This window comes from Mauremys reevesii, linkage group 12, assembly GCF_016161935.1.
Source record: "Mauremys reevesii isolate NIE-2019 linkage group 12, ASM1616193v1, whole genome shotgun sequence".
Taxonomy (NCBI): Eukaryota; Metazoa; Chordata; order Testudines; family Geoemydidae; genus Mauremys; species Mauremys reevesii.
This window is the reverse complement of record NC_052634.1, coordinates 15,328,045-15,350,005: the sequence shown is the minus strand read 5'-3', so window position 1 is coordinate 15,350,005 and position 21,961 is coordinate 15,328,045. Positions and strand designations below refer to the sequence as shown.

General features: G+C 46.3%; 1 protein-coding gene across 2 annotated transcripts in view; it reads right to left on the bottom strand.

Moving 5' to 3' along the window:
* The window catches only part of KIRREL3 (kirre like nephrin family adhesion molecule 3), a 262,110-nt gene extending 240,616 nt beyond the window's left edge, over window positions 1-21,494 (bottom strand). For both annotated transcript variants that reach the window (XM_039496138.1, XM_039496141.1), the window contains exon 1: window positions 21,369-21,494. The gene's annotated coding sequence lies outside the window, so the exon portion shown is untranslated. The remainder of the gene's footprint in view (window positions 1-21,368) is intronic.
* Between the last annotated feature and the right edge of the window lie 467 nt (window positions 21,495-21,961).

The window sequence follows — 21,961 nt, the reverse complement described above, 5'->3', positions numbered from 1 at the left end:
GCCCCCACACCCGAAAGCAGGAAGGCTGATAAGGCCCAGTGGCAGAGCAGCACAAAGAGGCTTGTCCGTGGCACTGTGTTACCTTGCAACTCACAGGCAGTACGTGGTCCAGGAGCACATCACACAAGCATATGGGCTATTGCACAAATGCATCTGCTTAAACGTCCTACAGTCATTGCCAGGGGTGATGCTGCACTGAGCTGAAGAGCAGTTAGAGATGAGGGAGGTGAGTAGGGCACTGGGTGGGACTCAGGACACCAGGGTTCTGTGTCTGGCCTCTGGTAAGTCACTTCCTGCCTCTGTTCCTCTTCTCACCCCTTAGGCTGCAGGGAATGCCTCTTATTATGGCTCTGTACAGCACCTAGCACAATGGGCCCCCAATCTCAGCGGGGATCGCTAGGTGCTCTAATACGAATGCCACTGCTGCTAAGTGGTGCGGGGATGGGAAGGGTTTGAAGACCCCACGCCTTATTCCATGGTAGCGGGCGACTAAACGAGGCCTCTCCTCACTGCATGGCCCAAACGCTCACTTCAGAACCACCCCCTGAGCCTAGTAAAAAAGTTTGTGGGATCCCACTGTCAACTAAACCCGATGAGTGCCATGCAGCTCCAGGCATGGCCCCACCTATCAGCAAACCCATACTATGCCAGCTAATGCTTCTGATCCCAGGTAACCACCACGCGGCCCTACCATGGGACCTGGACTGAAGGCAAGTCCCAGACAAACAGCTCAGGATACCTCAGCCTCAAAGCTCCAGCTGTGGGGATGAGCAGCCCCCGGTACATGGCCCAGGAAGATCACAGCAGTTCAAAAACTTCTAACTAACCGTGTTCTATTTCCTTTGGCTCATGTGAGGGGGGTGTTGGAAATCTAAGAGCTCTGGCAGAGCAGTGGGACTTGCTGCCCCACCTGATGGTAATGGAACCTGCCCGTTTAATCTGCGTTGCTGTTAAAACGAGCAGCATACCCTGCCTGCACCTGCTAAACTGCGGCAATATTTAGTTAAATAAAACAACCCTTTTCCTTTTTCCCCCCCCAGACTCTGGTAAGTTGCAGCCTCCTGTTGCCCAGGGGAGGTCTTCCATTTAGCTGTGTTTGCCTTTCTCATTTCATGCTGTAATGGAGATTCATCGCAGCTTTTAAATCCATAATTTGCCATGAATCACTTCTCTCTCTCTTTCTCTCTCTGCGGAGGTCAGAGTTGAGTGTGTTAAGGAAGTCTGATTTTCTAAACGAAACATTCCGGCTTTCCAGTTCAAAATGACTTTTCATTTTGAAATTCAAGCAAATTAGACTGATTTTTTTTTTAATTTTAAACAGAGAAAAACGTCTATTGCAGGAGTGGATTGGGGACGTCCTGTGGCCTGAAATGTGCCGGAGGTCAGATTGGACGGTCCCTTCTGGCCTTCATGTCTATGAGTCTATAAGGTTGAAATCAAAATGAAATGGTTCAAAATAATCAAAATGGAACATTTGGGTTTTTCGGTTTGCAAATATTTTTTAGATTTCAACTTTTCATCCCAAGTCAAGATAAGAAAATAATTTCAAGCTCTCAAAAATATCCTGGGATGGGCCAAATGTTTCCTGCTCAGCTCTACCCCCATCATCTTTTGCAGACTGGAGGGTAGGTCTACCCTGCCCATGACTGTGAGCCTCCCAATCTGGGTCGATAGACTTGGGTTTGTGGGGCTCATGCTAGCGCTCTGAAAACAGCTGTGCAGACAGCTCTTTGAAGCTGAGGATGGAGCTCAGGTTCTGAAGGGGGCCCCCTTTAGGGAGGGGTGGGTTTCAGAGCCCTCACTCCAGCCCAAGCTGCAACTTCAAACCACTACACAGCTATTTTCAGTCTATCAATCCAGGCTGGGAGGCTCACTGCCACAGACTATGTAGGTAGATTTCTAGGTGCTACTGTAATAGAAATCATTATCAATAACTAGGGTCAGGCCTGCACTAGAACAGCTTAGTCAGTACAGCTATACCAACAAACTCTTCTAGTGTAGATGCAGCTTGTATGGGCAAGAGTGCTTTTACTGGTATAGCTTATACTGGTTCCCTGAGTGAAATAATTTCTATCGCTGTAACTGGATCTTCAGTAAGGTCTTGGCTGGTATAAAAATATGCAAAAAAAATCACATTCTTAAGTGACATTACTATACGGGTGGAAGTTTGTAATGTAGACTTGGCTTTAGAAACTAGAAAGCAAGTTTTAATGTGCGTACACACACACACACACACACAGATCCTCCACTGCCTTGCATCCTGAGTTGTAATTTACACCCATGCAAGGCAAGTGCAAGATGCTCCCAGATCAGAATTGTCATGTTTCACATGCACTCTGCACTCCCTTTGCACGTGGGGCAGGGCAGTAGGGAGTTAGGAGCAGTTGATCTTGTCCCTCCAGGCCTGTTGTCCAAACCATAAGCTCTTGGAGGCTGGGACTGTCTTGAGATTTGTGCTTTGCATAACGCAGACTTGAGTGAATGGTTTGACACAGACACTGGCCTCAAACAAGGATGCATTCTCTCGCCTCTCCTGCTTGGCATTACCATTGATTTCATGATGAAAAAAAGCACAGATGGATACAACACAGGCATTGCATGGCTCAGCAATAGCAGCACACTAGATCTAGCTTTTGCTTACCCCAGAGCTCTTCTAAGTGACAGCTGAACCATCATGCAAATACTGGAAGACTGTCCAGCATCACGAAAAAGGCTAATAATGAGGTATGAAAAAAACAAACCTAATGAGAAGCCCAGCAACTCCCAACTCAGATATTATGTGAGAAAGCAAAGGAATACAAAAGGTCATTCAATTCACATAACCCTGGTAGCAGTGTGCAAGCCAACAGGGATACCCAGAAGGAAATAATGCCCTAATTTGGCAAACCAGCAACTTCATTCACCAGCTTAAACAAGATTTGGTTGTTGAAACGCTACAAATTAAAGACCAAACTGTGAATCTTCATTGCAAATATTATTTCCACCTTAATTTATGGACGTGAAAGCTGGAAACCCACCCTAGATGCAGACAGACAGCTGAGTGCCTTCAAAAGCAAACACTCTAAAGTTATCCAGAAAAGAGGATGGAAGTATCGGGCACATGTGTTCAAAATGAAGTCAGGCTGGCATGCCGTGGCAGGGATTCCAGGGAGCAGCTGGAGAAACATGCAAAAAGAGTGACTGAAAGAACACTGCTCAGAGACAGGAACAGTACGGGACTTAACAATATAGAGGATGTACAAAGAATGGCCCACAATACACGGGTGGTGAAGCCTTGTTTGTGCCCTAAGCAATGTTGGATGGCAAGGGAAGGATTCAGATAAAATACAGACCCTACAAAAAACATCGGCATATGAGTCCTTTGCTCCAAGGAGTTAGTCCCAGCGATGTCAAGGGGATGGCAGCAATGACTGTAGAATACTGTAGTAGCTTTTTTAATGGGTTAGAATAGCCAGGGGGACCAGGGCTGAGGTGCATTGGCAGAGCTGTGGCTGGAGGAGTGGGCATCGGGACCAGATTAGCAGGCGATGACTGAGGAGCATTGGTGGAGCTGTGTGTGTATGTGGAGCCCTGAACTGGACCAGCACATAGGTTACAGGTCAGGGTAGCGCTGAATGGGAGGCCCAGGGCTATGGAGCTTGACTGAGCGGCACTGGCAGAGCTGCCCCTGCAGAGCCTGCCCAAAGCCAGCCCTCACTGCATCTGACTGAAACGAGTTTGCTGCTAGTTTGTTAGTTTCACAGACACTAGATTCACCCCCACAAAAGGCCAAGAGCTGAGATCAGGAGCAGGAGGCCTTTGCAAAGAGGCTTCCAGGGAGAAAAGCCCGAGTGATGGCCCCTCCTAGTCCCATTTACTTTTCTTTTTTCATAGCGGCTCCTGCCCCTTCTGAGCCTTTGTTTCATTTTTCATTAGGCAGGATCAATAGGAAAGCGGGGGCTGTCTCTCAGGTGATGTCACACTTCAAGGGCTTCATTCTTCTCTGTCACCTGACAAGGGTAGAGGGAGTCAATACTTCTGTCAGGTCACTAACAACCCACCAAGTTCTTAACAGTGACTGATCCCTGGTTATGGCCTCCACAAATCTCAGGGACGCACAGACGTGTTATGCTGTAGTCCACAGCAAACAGGGAAGGCTTGCCTGTGTCTGCATGTGCGAGTGCAGGGGGTTATTGAGTGAGCAATACAGAAGGGATTTAGGGATTTCCACAGACAGCTAGAAGCCCCTGCTTCCTTCCTTCTTGCTTTTCCATGCAAGATGGTAAATGATTCTCTCTTGCTAAAGCTGTGTGAATTTGGAAGTACTGGAGCCCTTATTTATGTTTGCAAATACTCCCCCATCTGAGCCTTCAATCACCCTCCCCTCTAGCTGTGCAGCATAGCTGGGCCCAGACGATCTAAAATGTCAGCATCGGTCATGGACATTTAAAAAAAACACAACAACCTCATTAAAGATTTGCCAGCCCCTCCAGAGCAAAGTGGGTAAGAGGTGAGCGGATCCTCCACCACCACTTGCAGATAGCTCAGGATCTGTGCACCAGCGGCAGCCACACTGACTCCTCCCAGCTCAGTGAAACAGCACACTTTTTAAGCTGGTGAGGGCCGACATGGACAGATCTAGATTCACACTTGGTGCACAGGGTGACACGAGTTAATTGCAGAGCTACCACATCCATCACCACTAGGAAGAATTGCCCTGCAGCCCCTTTTCGAGGGATGCCAGGGTGTGCACAGGAACTAGATGCCTGCCACCTGGAAGGATGGATGAATTGTAGGAACTGAAGAGATTAATGAGATAAGAGCTGCTGCTCCCACTGTGTCCTAAGGTACTATTTAAATGAGAATCAGAAAGGCTCTTTATTCTGCTTATAACTGAGCTGAGAGTCTCATCATCACATGACTCCAGGGGCTGGGGCTTTAAGAAAAGCATCAAATATCACAAGACTTGCAATTAAATCACAAGAGTCAGCAACAATGAAACTGAGTTCCAGGACTCCTGCAGCTTGGCACTTATAAACTTTCCAGGATCACTACTTTCAAGATATCCTCCATCTCTTGATGGTGGGGCAGCCATTTGAACATCCCTCTGAAGGATCAGCTGGCTTGGTGCATGTTAGATACCGCCCTGACATCCTTGCAGGGAATTTATTATTTTTTTAATATGATTAATAAAGATCTTGGGAGCCATTTTTTAGTTTTGAGTCATAAACACGACAGATTAACTGTGGCTGTTTCACTGTCAGACTAGGACAATCTTTATCTCCCATCACAGTGCGGTAGGAAGCAACCCGTAGGCTGGTCTCTATCTGCAAAGGCTCCAGATTTCCCTATCTCATGCTGGAAAAGCCCCTCTGGGGTTCTCCAAGCAAGTGCTTTTTGCATTCTCATGGCAATTGGACACGCCATGCTAGTTGCTGTCGCCTCAGCTCTGGAACTGCACGTGCAATAAGTAAAACGGTGCAAGGAGCAGCCCTGAGAATGAAGGGTGGATTTTTAATGTTAAACAAAAAGGGACCTAAGCTGGAGCAGAGCTGGAAAATGGCCCATCTTTGTCATTTATTCCTTACTCCGTTACTTTCCTCCTTTCCAGTTTACTTACTGCACACTCATTGTGTAAAGTGTTATTGCACAGTAATGAATTTGGCAGGGAATAGGGCTGCCGGATAAATGAAATATGGCACTTCATGCTTGTACCATGTGGCCGGCTAAGATGCACTTAATAGGGATATAAGTAAATCAATTTCATCTCTCTCTTCCGATAGAAGAAAAGCAGAGCATGTGCATGTGCTGGCTTCACTTCTCATCCTCTTCTCAGGGAGCAGGCCTTTGAAGCACAGAAATGAACGCACTGGCTGCGAGATGCCCTTGTTCAGATTGAACTGTGCAGCACAGAAAGCAAAGCTACCGTCCATAGATGTAAGGAATGGAGAACACCCACTGCCACAGGTAATCCCCTGCCAATGGAGAGTTATTCCCTACAGTGTGTTCTCCGGCGCTCTGAACATGCTGACCAGTATTGTCTCACTGCTACTTCACTGTTGACGGGGCATCACATTTTGAAGTTATTTGGGTTCGGTCTTTATGTTGCTTGATATTTTAGTTTCATTCTGAGTAAACCTGATTGACATTTTTCCACTGGAGAATTGTCCCACTGGAAAATGTGGTTTATCAAAACTGAATTTTTTTTGTGGGAATAAAATGTCAATTTCAATGCAAAGTTTTGATTTTCCAACTGGAAAAATCAAAATGAAAATGTTTGCTTTGAACTGCTACTTCCACGAACACTGGCATTTTTCAGTCACAATTTTCATTCAAAATGTTTCATTTCAGTCCAAAACGTTCATTTGAACATCTCCAAATGGAAATTTTTCTGACTTTTTCATTCTGTGAAAATATTTGATAGTTTGAAATTTTCTCCCAATTTGGGACAAAACAAATGTCGAAACATCTGACTTTGCCGTGGGATGGAAATTGCATTTTCCAATCCACTCTAGTTTTACATTCAGTTGAATCGATAGGAAGCGGATGTATTAAAAAGTAAAAAGGCAGAAGTCTAACGTCACCATATATGGTTATGATCAATCTAATAATGCTTAGTAACAGCATGCTTCGTGCATAGTACCCTGTTAAGGTTTCGATAAAAAGCTACATTCAAATGACACGGTTTAACTTGAAATCACTTGACCACCCATGCAGCCCTCGCTTTCTTCGCCTGCTTCTGGTTAGATGTCATATTAAAAGACAGCAGCTCCGTGTTTGAATTGACTTAATCTGTCGCATTAAATAATTCATGTTGATTTAGGAAAGCTTTATTTCTAGTGGGACTTGCAAGAAGGCAGAGTTAATATTAGAAGAGACCTTGGAGTGGGAGGCAGGGGAATGGATGAGAAAAGGTGAATGTAAAAATTAATTGTATATCAATTATTAAGACTACATTTCTGAAACTGACTCTTTCCCCTCCTTAGCAGACCTCTTCAGCCCCTGTCTTGGTCTTAGCCAAGTCCCTTAGCAACACCTCACCCAGAGGAAACCTCTCCCTGTTCCTAGTCACAGAAATAACATTGCAAACAGGGCTGTGTCTCCGGCTGAGCATTAGTTACAAGGCAGAGCTGGAGGCACCAATCCCTGGGATCCCTGCAAGCAGTCCTTCCGTCCCTGACAGTGCAGATCCTTTGGTGCTCATGTGGATCTCACATGTGCTATCCGAGCTACTGAGGAGACTGTGATATTACTCCTTGCCTCCTGGTCGCTGTTGGATCACTGATCAAGGGGGAATTGGCAACTGGAGACCAAGGGGATGGGTGCCTTTGACCTTACTCAGTACACGTGGCTCTCATTAGTTATAATACCGCAGCTGAACATAGGCTGATGGGCACCAGATGCTGAGCTCCTGCACTACTGGCTGGCAGAGGGATCCAGCTCTGGCTCCTCTCCTCCTTAACCCTCTCGCAAAATGAGCATCACCCCCACCTAGGTCCTGTGTCCTCCCCTATTACCTTCTGCAAATACAGACTTCCCATGACTCCCTAGTCCTCACAACCTGCTGCCCCCCAGCCCGTTGGGACATGATGTAAAAAAGACAGTAACAGAATCGAGGGCAGATATCCCATGTTCAGCTACTTCTACGGGCCAACCTGCCACCTTCTTTCTCTAGCTTGGAGTGGGCAGGATTTGGCACAGCTTGCATGGTGGCTGGAGCAGAGGGAAAGAAGAGGATGGAGTGTGCTTCTTACAGTCCCACTTCCCAGTGGCCAGAGGTCATTCAGAGAGCCCACAAACACACGTCTTTCAGCAGCCAGTCTCCAGCTGACCTCTACCTGGGGGTCAGCTAGCTAGGAAAGCTTTTGTTCCTGTGAGTGCCTAGACCAAGGCAGCATTCTCCCTGCCTGATGCTCTCCTGAGATACCCACACTGGCAATGGAGGGTCAGGGAATGAAGCAGGGGTCTAAACAAACAAGGGCTAGAACATGTGTAAGATCCCAGCTTGTCCACTAGGCCAACAGCCAATGGCAGAGGCAGGGCACTAGGTTAGTTTGGGATGCGGGGTACTAGCACCTTCTGGCTGTTTCTCCTTCCTCAGGGAATGTCTGAGATGCTCACCCTTTCCCTCTGGCATCAGGGCTCTTTGTAGGGTGCCACCCACAGGGCAGGGAGTGTTCCTAAGAAATTATTGAGTGATCCATCCAAGAAAGAGGACACTTCCCACCCTGCAGCAGCAGAGGAATACCCAGTTGTTTCCTGAAAGCCCCATGAAACATGTGGCTTGTTTGCCTGCCCCCACGCTGGAGGGCTGTGTGTGTATGTGTGTGTGATGGCACCTTCCAGAGGGTAAGGGACCTACTACGATCATTCACTAGGGGAGTTTCCATTCAGTGAAATAGCCAAGGCCGATGCGATGGGATCTGAAGGGACAGGGCTCATTTTTAGCCTCAGCTGTGTGTGTTGTTTATACACTGATGTCTGTTGTTTGTAGGACATAGATTCATTACAGGGACAAGGCTTAAATTCAGCTGGAGTTGTCCAGAGCAGAGCTCCAGTAAATATTTTCAAACCTGCAGGGCAGAAGCCCCAAGCCCCGGTGCCTCCTGCGGGGCAGAAGCCCTGAGGCCCAGGGCTCCAGGAACTGCTATATGAGAATTTAAGCCATGACAGGGACTCTCTGCCACAGAGAAGGGAGGTTGTATGATGGCTGGCTGGGTGATGGTGGCCTCAATGGAGGCCTTAATTAAACTTTCTGAACTTCAAAAAAGTTGGGCTAGCTTTTTGCCAATTAAAAGAGCCCACTGGCTCGCAAAAGAGACCCAGGGAGGGCAGTAGAGTGGCAGGCTACGGGGGCTCATGTGCACAGGACAAAGCCAGCAGATCTACTTTCAGGCCTACCAGTATCAGCGGGGGCCTTTTACGAGAGTTTCTCCGACTGCCCAGGCCAATGCAGTGAATCTGTGCTGCGCTCACTGCAGCCGTCACACTGGGGCAACGTTATAGTTCAATGCGATCTGGCTCTCACAGTCTGAGGCTGTCAAATATCTGCTGTCAGAAGGAAAAGAAAGCTGTTGACTAGGGCAGCATGATTCTCCTCAGACTTTGGTCAGAGTGGAGAGGCTGGGGCCAGGGCTCCTGAGGTTCTACTCCTAGATTGTCACGGAGTTGTGATATGACCCAGGACAAATCACTTCCTCTCACTCTATGCCTCAGTTTACCTCTCTGAAAAACACGGATGTGAGGCCTAATTAAGAGACAGGAGCTCCTGAAAGTAATAATCCCCTAGTGCCCATTCTTGCCACCATCCCTTCTGTGCTCCCTTTTCTAATGGCCTCATCCTTGGTTCTCCCACGCTGTGCGGGACTTGGAGGTGATGTCTGGATGTGTCATGGGTAGAGCCTCAACTTCATGTAAGCCAGGGATAATAAAATCCTCTCCCAGCCTGCCACGTCCCTTTGATGAGGCCAGCGAAGGAAGTCAGCAGCACTAACATCAGGGCTCCCCGCAGTCTAGTCACTCATTTGGAAACGTGGCTTGCCTGACCTGGATTCCTCCGCCCTCTTGCCACAGGCTCTGGGTACGCCCCTGGCCAGCATGGGCTAATGCTTCACAACTCCTTTGCCAGATCAGTGGAGCAAGCTGAGGTTTGCCTCTTCCATCCCCCTTCCTCTTCCTCCTGGGGCAGCAACTGCTCTGTTCAAAGTTTCTCCTCGCTTGGCTGCATTAGAGATCTGGAAACTCAACACTAATTAATGTGTCTGCAAATCCCAGTTGGGCTGGCAGGGACTGGAATTCATTCATGGTCCCCTGAGTGCAGCAGGATCTACAAGCTAGCCCTCTGGCTCCTTAAACCGCACGGCTGGCAGATGCATATTTTAACAACACACATCTGTTGGCTATATAATCTCTTGTATCTGCCCTCCCTGCTTTGCGCTTTGATGGAAGACCGGAGGGAACTCTCCAGCGGTTACAGCCAAAGTGTTTGCTTTGCAATTTTGCCCGATTGCCGTCTGATTTTATTTTTAAATTTCTCCGAGTCCTAATCAGGCTCTTACTTTATTTAATTAATACCCTATCTTAGTTAAATAGATCATGAATTAGGAAGCTCTTACATTAAAGATGTGCCAGGTAGCAAATAGCCCTCCAGTGGCTTGCAGGAGTCTGCGTTGCTGGGTCCTCCTACCAAATGTACAGATTTGTACATGCAGACTACAGGGATGTTTTATGAGCAGCGAATCAAGCTGCCTTTTGCCCTCATTTTGTGTAACCTGCCCCCCTCCCTCCCCGCCTGTGCCTGTTCCAGTCTGTGTCAGATGTAGGGCACGGGCCACTGAGGCTTAAAGAGAGGAGTGGGGGAACGGAGAGAGCACCACAGCAGTAGCGTGCGCAAGCAGAGGGACGGGTTGAGATTCTGAGGAAGCACAGGGCAGGAGGAGGGGAAAACTAAAATGATTTTATGCCATCCACACACTGCTGCAGGGTGGGGTGTGGCCACAGGCATAAATTACAGCAGCTCTCATCTAGGACAGGGCCCAGAAGGCTGCCGATAGGCCATGGTTCTGCTCAGAACTCCCTGTAGTGCCAGGCTTACGGGCCACCCTGTCCCAGCATGTCCCCTGGGTCAGGGCTCCCACCATCTACAGCTGCTCTGTGTTATTCCTGCACCAGGGAAATTCGCCCCCACACCTTATACATGCTCCAGCTGCACACAGGACCCACCCCAAGACCCAGAATCCGCACCATGTGCTCTCAATGCAATCTTCTGGGCTGGATCTGGTTTTTGGCTCATTAGATCAGCTGGTCTGACCTCTTGTATAGAGCAGGCCGTTAAATTGCACCCAGGTACCTCTATCTTGACCCCAAAGACTCTAGCCCCAGCCAGCGACCAGGAGAGACCAAGATGCCCTGACTGCCTGAGCCCCTGCAATGAGCCAGCATGGTGCTAGGAGGACTGGTCAGGTGGAAGTGGCTACCTTCAGATGAGAGCTAGAACCAAATTGATTAGGTGAGATGTGCCCAGATGATACCAGCAGGCGATGCACGCCCCAGGCTTCAGGGGAAAGTAACCCCGGTACTTTTGAAATAACGCAAAACAGAGAGAATTTCCCTCCAACATTCACTTCACTAAGAACTTATAGGCATTGGCTTCCACCATGCAAGTGTAACCCACATTAACACAGTGGGGGGCTCTGTCCCTGTCTAATGGGTGGATAACATACTGGTGTTAATGAGTTTGCTGCTTCCAAATTTCTGCTAAGAGCTGATCCTTTGGCTCAGCCTGTAACCATAGGTTCCAAATTCAAACCTGCAAGATGATCAAACTGGGGATACGTTCCCTGACTGTCTGCGGGATCACATTTTACTGGCACGAATGTTTGGATGGGGGCTCAGCCATTCAAGGAAGAGAAAAATACCATGTGATTTATCTGACCTATTGCAAATCCCGGATACAGATCAAGCAGCACAGAACTGGCCATGAGCAATCTATAGAATTAATAAAAGAAAGTGCCAAAATGTTTGGAGTGGTTATGATTTTCAAATCAAGCTGCAGAAACAACAACCCCCTCATGAATATTCCAAAAGCAGAAAAAAAAATAAAAGAGGCTGCCGGATCCCTGTTTGAATTAATGTCTCATGTTCTCAAAGGTGCCAGAGCCCTGCGCATGGATTTGTGACTCAGCAGGAGGCACTCTTCTAGACTGTTAATATGGACCTAATAATCCAGCACAGGTCTAGGAAGACTGATCAGCGGGAGGTGGCTAAGTTCAGATGAGAGCTAAAACCAGAGTCCTGAACCTTAGCACTCATGAAGGATCTTGAGGCATCTCTTGCTAGATTATGGTCCTGGCCAGGGTCCTGTTAGGGTTGTTATGTCCTACTATCATACATTCCACCATGTGTCTTCTGCTGGATCTGAGAGACTTGACTTCCTGTCCTAAACTAGGTGTTGTGTAACGTGCACCATTAAACAGCTGCTGTGTCCCGTCCCCCCTTCCCCTGCAGAGGTGGCTGCATCTCAGCGTGATAGGATGTATAAAGCCCACACTGGAACTGAAGGGGTTAAGGAGCAGTTCTGGGCCCAGATGACTCGCCCTGCATGTGCAGAGTTTGCTTCGGACCGAGCTTAAAAGGGAGCCAGCCAATTCAGAAGGGGGCAGATAGAGGAGGACAGACTTACCCTGAGAGCTCCTGAACAAGGGTGCTGCAGAAGCCTTCGCTGCCAGGAAGGGGCTAGCAGCTAAGCCCAGCCAGGCTGGAGGTTGAGTTGTTTTTCTTTTCTATCTTATGTTGATGTTGGACATTTTGGGGGAGGTGGATGATAGGAAGTGCCCAGGCAGGCAGCTTTGAAGAACTCCAACGTGCTTAACATTGTTGCCTCTCATGGGGTGCTGGGTTGGAGCCTGGTGGAATGCAAGGGCCCTGGCTCCCCTACCAACCACTGTTGTTACAGAGGGGGCATAAATCTCTGTAAGAAGAGGGCAGAGATGCCGGAAGCCCTGGAGACAGAGTGAGCTACCTACAGGGACCAGGAGGTGTACCAAAGGCACTCCCTGTTCTGAGGACATGTGATTTTATATAAGAACAGCTATACTGGGTCAGACCAAAGGTCCATCTAGCCCAGTATCCTGTCTTATGATAGTGGCCAATGCCAGATGCCCCAGAGGGAATGAACAGAACAAGGAATCATCAAATGGTCCATCCCTTGTTGCCCATTCCCAGCTTCTGGCAAACAGACGCTAGGGACACCATCCCTGCCCATCCTGGCTAATAGCCATTGATGGACCTATCCTCCATGAATTTATCAAAGTTCTTTTTGAAACCTGTTATAGTCTTGACCTTCACAACATCCTCTGGCAAGGAATTCCACAAGTTGACTGTGTTGGGTGAAAAAATCTTCCTTTTGTTGGTTTTAAAGCTACTGCCTATATTTCCTTGGACTCTGTTACTCTGGAAGGGGACAAACTAAACTGGTAACCCAGCCAGAGGGCCAAGTCGCTGACTACCACAAGCTGGGCCACCATGGGGGCAGAGTGCTTGCTGACAAGACACACCAGAGATGGAGGAAAGTGGAAGCCCAGAGACCTAGCCACTAGGCGATGCCCCCAGTAAGCCCAGCATCCCCCTATCATTGTCAGCAACATGACTCCTGTTTATGTAAAGTTTGGAAAAAGCCATTGGGAGCCAATGGGGTGAAATGTGCTGTAGAAGTGTTCCCTATTGTTCCAGGTAAGGCTGCAGAAACACAGTGCAGGCATCTGTCCTCAACACAGGCATATGGTGCATAAGGGGCTGAGAGGTATTTGAATGGATGCATCAGTGGGAGTAGTAGGGAAAATTTTCCTTTTCGTTCTCTGGGAGCTAAACTCTTATCCCAGAAGCAAGTGGCAGTAAGTGATACTAACAGGCTCATCTGTTTGAGTGTTTGGACTTCCAAGTCTTATGGAATGATCTGTTCCACTACATTTAACAGTGTAGATTTGAAAACAACGTGACAAAATCTTAAATATTTAATTAAAATATGGTGTAAGCTCTTCAGCGGAGCTGGGAAAGTAGGAGGCACCAGACCCGTAAAGCTGTTGTCAGACATGAGTGACAGCAGTTAAAAAATGAGTTAGACAGCATTTGGGGGATTTCCTGGTAGCAACGATGCATAAAGTTAAAGCCTCTAAGTGTGGAATTAGACAGCACAGACTTGCACGAGCAGGAAATACAAGGCTGAGCTATGGGAGGGGGCAAGCAGGAGTACTTTCAGAGGGCAGAATGGCTCACAAAGCAGAAGATGGAGGGAGACTGGAGTTTAGAAAGCCAGATGATGGTGGAGGTGATAAACAGACGACAATTATTGCAAACCCCATCCCCAACTGACTGACACTGAGAGACAATCTTAAGGGTTTGCAAGGAAACCCAGCACGATGTGATACATGCCCGAGTCAGTACAGACTCAGCCCAGATGGGGCTCTGACAAACAAACAGGTTCCCTGTCTCCTACACAAGTCTGGGGAGGATTTATGGTTCTGGCTCCTGGCTGTGTAGAACCTGCAGTCTCAGCACAAAACCAGGTGAAACTGAGAGGCTTGGGGGCCGAGCATCACAATGGGCTTGGTTTGAACCTCAGAACTCAGCCCAGGGTTAATGGAAGCCAAAGAAAATTTTAGAGCAGACCAGCCCCCTGATATGAAGCCAGAGAGATCCCAGGAGCTCAGGGGAGTGGGCACAAAACATCTTGGAAAGGTCTATTCCCTTCCTTTCCTTTTAGGGATTGTATTGATTTCCACTGACGTATGTAGAGTAATCCAGTCTACTAGCAAGGGGCACACAGTACCTCACATATCACAGAACATGGCCATGTAGCTTTAGGAAAAATCCTCACCTTATTTGCATGGGCTAATCAAAGGGGGATTGGGGACACATGGTGGAGTCTAACTGACTGGCCTAAGGGGCCTTGAGCTAAAGGTGAATCTCCATTAGCTGTCACCAGTATAGGGCCTATGACACACAGTTTGAGCAGCTTGGATTCTATTCCATGGAAGGCACTGCTACAGCCACAGAGTAGCCAGTTGACTACAACATAATGATCCAGGCCCTCAACTGGTGTAAATTAGCTCAATGGAGCTATGCTGATTTCTAGCAGCTGCAGATCTGGCCCACTACCCTGCATCCAGATCTATCAGGTGCACTGCAGGTGGGATGCAGCACCACCACACTCTCAGTTAGGAAGGAATTTGAAGCACCTTTCCTTTCAGTACTGCAAATTGTAAAACATGCCAGCAGCGTGTGGAAACGCACCACCCCTGGCATCATGGAACAGTTCTCTAGGAGGAGATACAGCTGTATAAAACCCAGGGGTGATGAGGATTCAGAGGCAAGCTCGCTGCAAGGAAGGGTCACCACAGTACAGTGAAACTATTTAGAAGAGCTTTAGAGCCGGCCTAAGTCTTTTGTCATTGTACAGAGCTGCCGGTTATTTGTATAGTGGTATAGTTCTATAGTGGCTGTGTACACTGTTTTATTGGATTGCAAGCCTAAAAAATAGCTGCAATAGCATTGCCTCCCTCTATAAATGCAGCAAGCACCCCTGTAAATAAAGAGAAATCACTGCCATTGAAGCGAATGGCTTGGTCTCATTACCAGTCCCCACATGGTGCCTGGGTCCGTACCACCACCACCAGCAGAGAGAAAGACAATTAGTTCTCCGACACTGCCAGCCTCACTCTCAACACTCCACCTGCGGAGCTCCACCCGGACCCTGTTGCTTTAATGTGACTGTGTTAATGGTTATTTCCTTAGGCAAGCCCAAGCAATACATCTCTTGGAGTGCATCATGGACTCTGCAGCCAGATAAACAGTAATAAAACTTCCAAGGCAACCACTTCCTATAAACCTCAGGGTAACTTTCTTCCAACTTTTAGAGATTGCCTGCTTACTATTAATACACTTGAAAGGCTCCAGCTTCTGTGTTTTATAAACTCATTACACTTATGTACCTCTCGGATCAATGAGAAAAGTCTGAAGGGAAATACAGGCCTGGAAGCTGGTGGAGTGGATCTGCTGGGTCAGCAGTGGGGGAAAAGAAGGAGGCTCGGCCGAAATCAAGTTTTGTTTTAGAATTTTGGCATATATTGATGTTTATTTTTAAGCATTTTTTTCTACTTTTTTCAATTTAAACTCTCAAAACTGGGTGAAAATGTGAGGAAGGTCAGACAATTTTTGATGACAGTAGTAGATGCTGAGATTAAAAAAAGTTAAAACTTAACAATTAAAAAAATTGCAACATCACATGCCAAAATACACCAAGTAAATATCCTTAAATCAAACTCCAATAAGCTCTCAAGCAGCATTTTTCTTACAGTGCCTGTCTGCATTCCCATTATCATCAATGGAAATAATTTTGTGGTTGGTTTGTGTGTGTCCAGTGAAATAAACATTTGCTGACATTGATTTCACTGCACACACACACACCCCCAACCAAGCACAAAATTATTTCCATCGATAATAATGGGAATGCAGACAGGCACTGTAAGAAAAATGCTGCTTGAGAGCTTATTGGAGTTTGATTTAAGGATATTTACTTGGTGTATTTTGGCATGTGATGTTGCAATCTGGGAGGTAAAGGGGAGGCACAACCAATCCCAAACGAGGATCTACCTGCGCTGAAATATGTCAAGGGTTTGGGAATGTAGGAGGGATCTACTAACACAAATTTGCATCTGTGGTCTCATGTACTGTAGGAACTGTAACCTCTGTGTTCCAGTATATGGAATCACAGATCTTAAATCAAAGGCATTTATTAAACAAAAATTGAAAATAATAGACACCAACAAACAGGCTTCCACACAGCTCAAGTCCCAGATGTGCTTACTTTGTTTACCAGAGACCATACCCTGTCTGGAATGCTATATAGCACACAGACATCTAGTGGCTGAATAATATACTGCAAGTAAACATACTATAACAGTGGGATGTCAGTGGTATTCCCATCCCCGCTACATGTCTGGTAGGGCGGTTTGTGTACCATAGGCTGGGAGGCAGGTGCTGTAGATGCTCCAAGCACTGGGGACTTGTGACTCCTGCCCTTAGTGGGCCCCCAGCCACACTCACAGACTTTGAGTATAAAAGAGGATTCCTTTATAAACAACAGCCAGAAACTAAAAGGTGCAAATACCCCAAGCCACAATCTTTTTCAGTTACAAATAACTAGAGCTCATCAAAAAATTTTCAACCAAAAAATGGCTTTTCAATTTTCATGGAAAAAAATCATTTTGGTAGAAATTTTCCAGTTCTCTGATTTAAAAAAAAAGTGTAAAAAAAATGGGGAAAAGAGTGTGTGTGTGTGGGGGGGGGGGGAATGGAGAAAATTGTTTTTCAGTTAAATGGAAACCAAAGCAAGAAAACCTGAATGCTTTCCCCCCCTTTTCGTTGGAATTTTTCTGTGGAAAAATAAAGATATCTTCCAACTAACTCTACCAAAAAAAAAAAAGATCAAAGCACCAGTTCCCAACCCCTAGGGGCAGCGCAGTACAAGGAATATGGTAACAGCACCCCATGAGTTCCTGCAGCTGTTTCCCTTTACATTCCTGCTGCTGATACTGCTGGTCTCCTGCTAGAAAGCACAATAGGCTGCTTCCCTGCCTGGCTTTCAGTCCTATAGCTGTCAAAGGCCCAGCCTTCTCTGCACCCAGTGCCCACATTGCTGCCTCCAGTCTACTGCTCCGGTTCCCTTGCAGCCTCTGGCTCTCCCCACAACCCAGTCTCCTCCGAGCTTAGGATGCTATTTTCGTTTTGTTTCCTTTGGCCCTTATGGGGCCCTCTACAGGCAGGATGTTAAGCTGGGTAACACAGGGACCAGGAAAGAGCTAGCGAAAGTGATTCACTCTCCATCCTGCCTCCACTTAACCAGGCAAATCAGCAGTCTTCACTGCCAGTTGTGATACTTGGCATTTCCATAGCGTCTGCCACGTAAGGATCCCAAAGCACACAGAAACACGGGAAGCTATTTTTACATGTATTTTACAGAGCGGGATATTTGGATTCTTCAGATTTTGCCATAACTTACAGCCATTGTGCAACCCCACTGAATTTGTCTCAGAGAAGTTATGGACAACATTCACAAATTAAAATTAGGTGTATTAATCCATATTTAAACACTTAAGTAAGGGATCTGATTGTCAGAGATGATGCTCGCCTACGTGGTAACGGCACCCATTTTGAAATCTCCTTCCTTAGTGACTTAGCCAAGATCATGCTGTTTGTCAGAGCAAGACTCGACTCCCTGATCTACACTCAAAGCAGCAGAGCGCTCTCCCCTTGGCATAATTACTCCACCTCCTCAAGAGATGGAAGTTATGTTGGTGGAAGAGGGTCTCCCACAGACACAGTGCCAGTGTGGACAGTGCTTATGTCGATGTAACTTATGTCGCTTGGGTGGGGGATATCTTTTTCACACCCCCAAATGACGTAAATTACATCAACTTAAGCAGTAACTAGACCAGCCACTCAATGTCCAATGGCAGTCAAAAAAGTGAACAGAATGTTGGGAACCATTAAGAAAGAGAGAGATAAGACAGAAAATATCATATTGGCTCTATATAAATCCATGGTACGCCCACATCTTCAATACTGCATGCTGATGTGGTTGCCCCACCTCAAAAAAGATATTGGAATTGGAAAAGGTTCAGAAAAGGGCAACAAAAATTATTAGAGGTATGGAACAGCTTCCATACAAGGAGCGATTACTAAGATTGGGACTTTTCAGCTTGGAAAAGAGACGACTAAGGAAGGATATGATAGAGGTCTATAAAATCATGACTGGTGTGGAGAAAGTAAATAAGGAAGTGTTATTTACTCCTTCTCAAAACAGAAGAACTAGGGGTCACCAAATGAAATTAATAGGCAGCAGGTTTAAAACAAACAAAAGGAAGTATTTCTTCACACAACACACAGTCAACCTATGGAACTCTTTGCCAGAGGAAGCTGTGAAGGCTAAGACTATATAACAGGGTTCAAAAAAGAACTAGACAATTTATGGAGCACAGGTCCATCAATAGCTATTAGCCAAGATGGGCAGGAATGGTGTCCCTAGCCTCTGTTTGCCAGAAGCTGGGAATGGGTCACAAAGGATGGATCACTTGATGATTACCTGTTCTGTTCATTCCCTCTGGGGCAACTGGCATTGGTCACTGTCGTAAGACAGGATACTGGGCTAGATGGACCTTTGGTCTGATCCAGTCTGGCTGTTCTTATGTAGCCTGTCACATTCCCCTCACCCAGTGCACTGTAATTGAGGGAAACTTTACCCATCTCATCATGGAGATGCCTGTGGAGCTCACTTAACTCAGAAATAAAGCAGGCCAGTTGAGTCTGCATGAACAAGATGCGAATTAAACAGAAATATCTGCACAGCTGGTGGCATTACACTCTGGTAACTACACACTCTGGTAACTACCTGAAATTTCTCTCCATTTTCCTGTATAAATATGCCCTTTGCTTCCCTAATGTACAGTATATTGTACCTGTAGCTCAGTGCACCAAATGTTATCAACTGATTGTTAGGCAGCAGACCTCTCTCTCAATACACAGGGCTCCTGCTCATTACACACCCTCTGACTTTCCCTACTGAGGGCTGGCCAGAGTCACTAAATGTAGCCTTTGGCTAGCTTCATCTTCATTCCTGGTGATGACAGATAGATGGATAGGGTGTCCTAATGCAAAGGTATGCGAACTGTTGTCCCTGAACCGCTAATGATTCACCAGAGTTACCACATACACCTCCCTAGTCAACCTTACATTTCCCCTGACCACCTGCATAAATACATGTAAAGTTAAGAGGAACACGTTGCCAGGGGTTTGCAAATCTCATATTCCAATGTGCTATAACTTTAATGTACTTACAAGAAAAAAAGACACTACAAATGTGAGTGGCTGAACAGCTTAGGTAAATGTACCAATTAGCAAGTACTATGTATATTCACTTAAACATCTATCCAACACATTCCATAACCCCACAGATAATAACGATTTCCCTTTGATCCATAAAAACATCTTACTGCTCAAATCAACACGTTGCAATAACTCTCAGTTCTGACGTACGCTTATGCACCCTGGGACTAAATTCATTTTGGAATCTTTAGTTCTAATTAAATAACATATTATTTCTTTTGTATGTCTTCTGTAACATATTATTATTATACAACACAAGAAGGAGACACAGATTAGGGAGGATGTGGAGAAGTAGCTAGCATGGGGGAATAGTAAATGGAGGAGGCCTATAGGGCACAAATAATAGGACTGTGTTACTTTCCTGTTCATTTCCAGATTTCTTTCATGCTTTAGAGGCTTTTTCAGTTCAAAGAATTATTCTTTGGAAATTATAATCTATAAATTAGAACTAATTTTCTCTGGAAGATATACTCCATTGATGCACACTTTCAAACATTATTAATGAAGTGAGTTTTTTTGTTCACTAATAATTAGGGCTGATCAAAAAATTTCCATTGAAGTGCTTTAAAAAAAAAAAAAAGAAATTATCTTTCCCCCCCCCAAAACTAAAGGAAAAATTTCCAAAGGATTTCAACTCAAATCCCAAAAGCATTTGGTTTTTGAAACCTGAAAATTTTAACCAAAAAATTGGGAATGTTTTGGTTTTTCATTGGGGAAAAAAATTAGAAACATTCTGGGTTTTTTTTTGGCAAATCAAAACATTTATTTTGAAATGTTTCAGGCAAAATACTTACATTTCCTCAGCAGCGTCACTAAGGCCTAGTCTGCACTAGAAAGTTTTACTAGCAAACCTTCCCCCGACACACATCCACACTTCATTGTGTGTCCTGCCAATAACACCCTCCACTTTTACCAGCAGTTATTACCGTTCCCAGAGCAACACAAGTCCCTCACCAGCACAGTATATTGGCACAGTGCAAGTGAACCAGTACAGAAAGTCCTTCCGTTACAATCCCACAATGCACATTCCCTTCAGCAGTGGGCTGTGCATTAGGGGGAGAGAGATCAACCTCTTGTGAATTACCTGAGGGTAAAGAACCTACTACTACCACCAGTCTTGAGAAATCTCTCACCTGAAATGGTAGAATCCTATGGCCCAATCCAGCCAAGCAGGTAAGCATGATGTATGTAACTTTAAGCAGGTGATTGATCCCTGTGACAGAGCGCTGGGAACCAACAGCTGAGCCAGCACTCTGATCACTTAAACAGCAATTAATTCCTCTGGGAGTGGACCTAATTAGCAGATTAGAATGGGCTGCAGAAGACTAAAGAGCTAATTAACATTTTAACGCAGAGGGCAGAAGGCAGCACAGGAAGGATGTAGTGGGGAGAGAGGCAAGCTAGTGAAGCCAGAACCAAGAAGGATCTCTGGGTGGGAAGAGCTCTTCCCTTTCCTCTCCTGGACAGAAGACTGAGGAGGGGCAGATGTGATGTATGGATCAGTAAAGGTGGTGGGAGGAACAATACAAATAAACACTTTTGTGTAGTTTAACAACTGAATAGTCTCTATAGACAGAGGAGAAGACAGGATGGGACCTTGCGCTGTCACAGTCTCACTGAAGTCACGGACTGCTCATGTGCTTAACGTTATATGTGCGCTTAGTGCTTTGCTGAACTGGCACCTATATTTGCAGAGCTGAAATACCAGGGTTCTAGCCCTGTGTGTGTCATTTATCCTAAGATTACTTCTGTGGTGTATGGCTCATGGGCTCCTTATACATTCCCCCCTTCAGATCAATACGCTGCACAGATAGCTCAGACCACGGGTTCCTTTCTGAACCAGTTGGTTTACCAAAGAAACACATTTTGAAAAAGCCACTCAGCACAATCCCAAAGAAGAAAACAAAACCTCCCCAGTGTGCCCATGCCAGCATGGAGAGAGGACTCACCAAGAACAGTCAGCCGGGCTGGTCTGGATCGGATGGCCGCCTGAATGGCCTGGCACTCGTAAACAGCATCATCTTGGATATCTGCCCTCAGGATTTTCAGGTGGTGTTCTCCTGACAAATGGTCCCCCACAACCAAATAGCGCGGATAGCCTGCAGAATGCAAAATACAAGTAAGGCTGTAGCCAGGCAGTAATAACTACAGAATGAAGAGTTTGTAATGTAAACCAGGATTCCCAGACTTCCCCCAGCAAAGGGCCTGCAACCAGCTATCAGGTTCTAGGCACCTTAACAGAGGTGCAGAGCCATTCTGACGACTCATCCTGGTAGCCAGATCACGTGGGTCTCATTGTAGGAGATTGAGAATCCCTTTAAGATGAAGGAGAGCTAGATGTGGGGACAGCAGGTGCTGCAGGGAGTTCAGGAAGGAACTCAAGCTAAGGAATAAAATGGAACACCCCAGAAAGGAGGTGAGATTTAAGCAACAACTGAGCTGTGTTGCGAGTATGGCTGTTTACAGGGCCACACTGGAAGTTTATCGGTTCACGGATCACACTTAATGCGTATCCGAGAAGGAAGGTCTCAGCAGAAAAGTG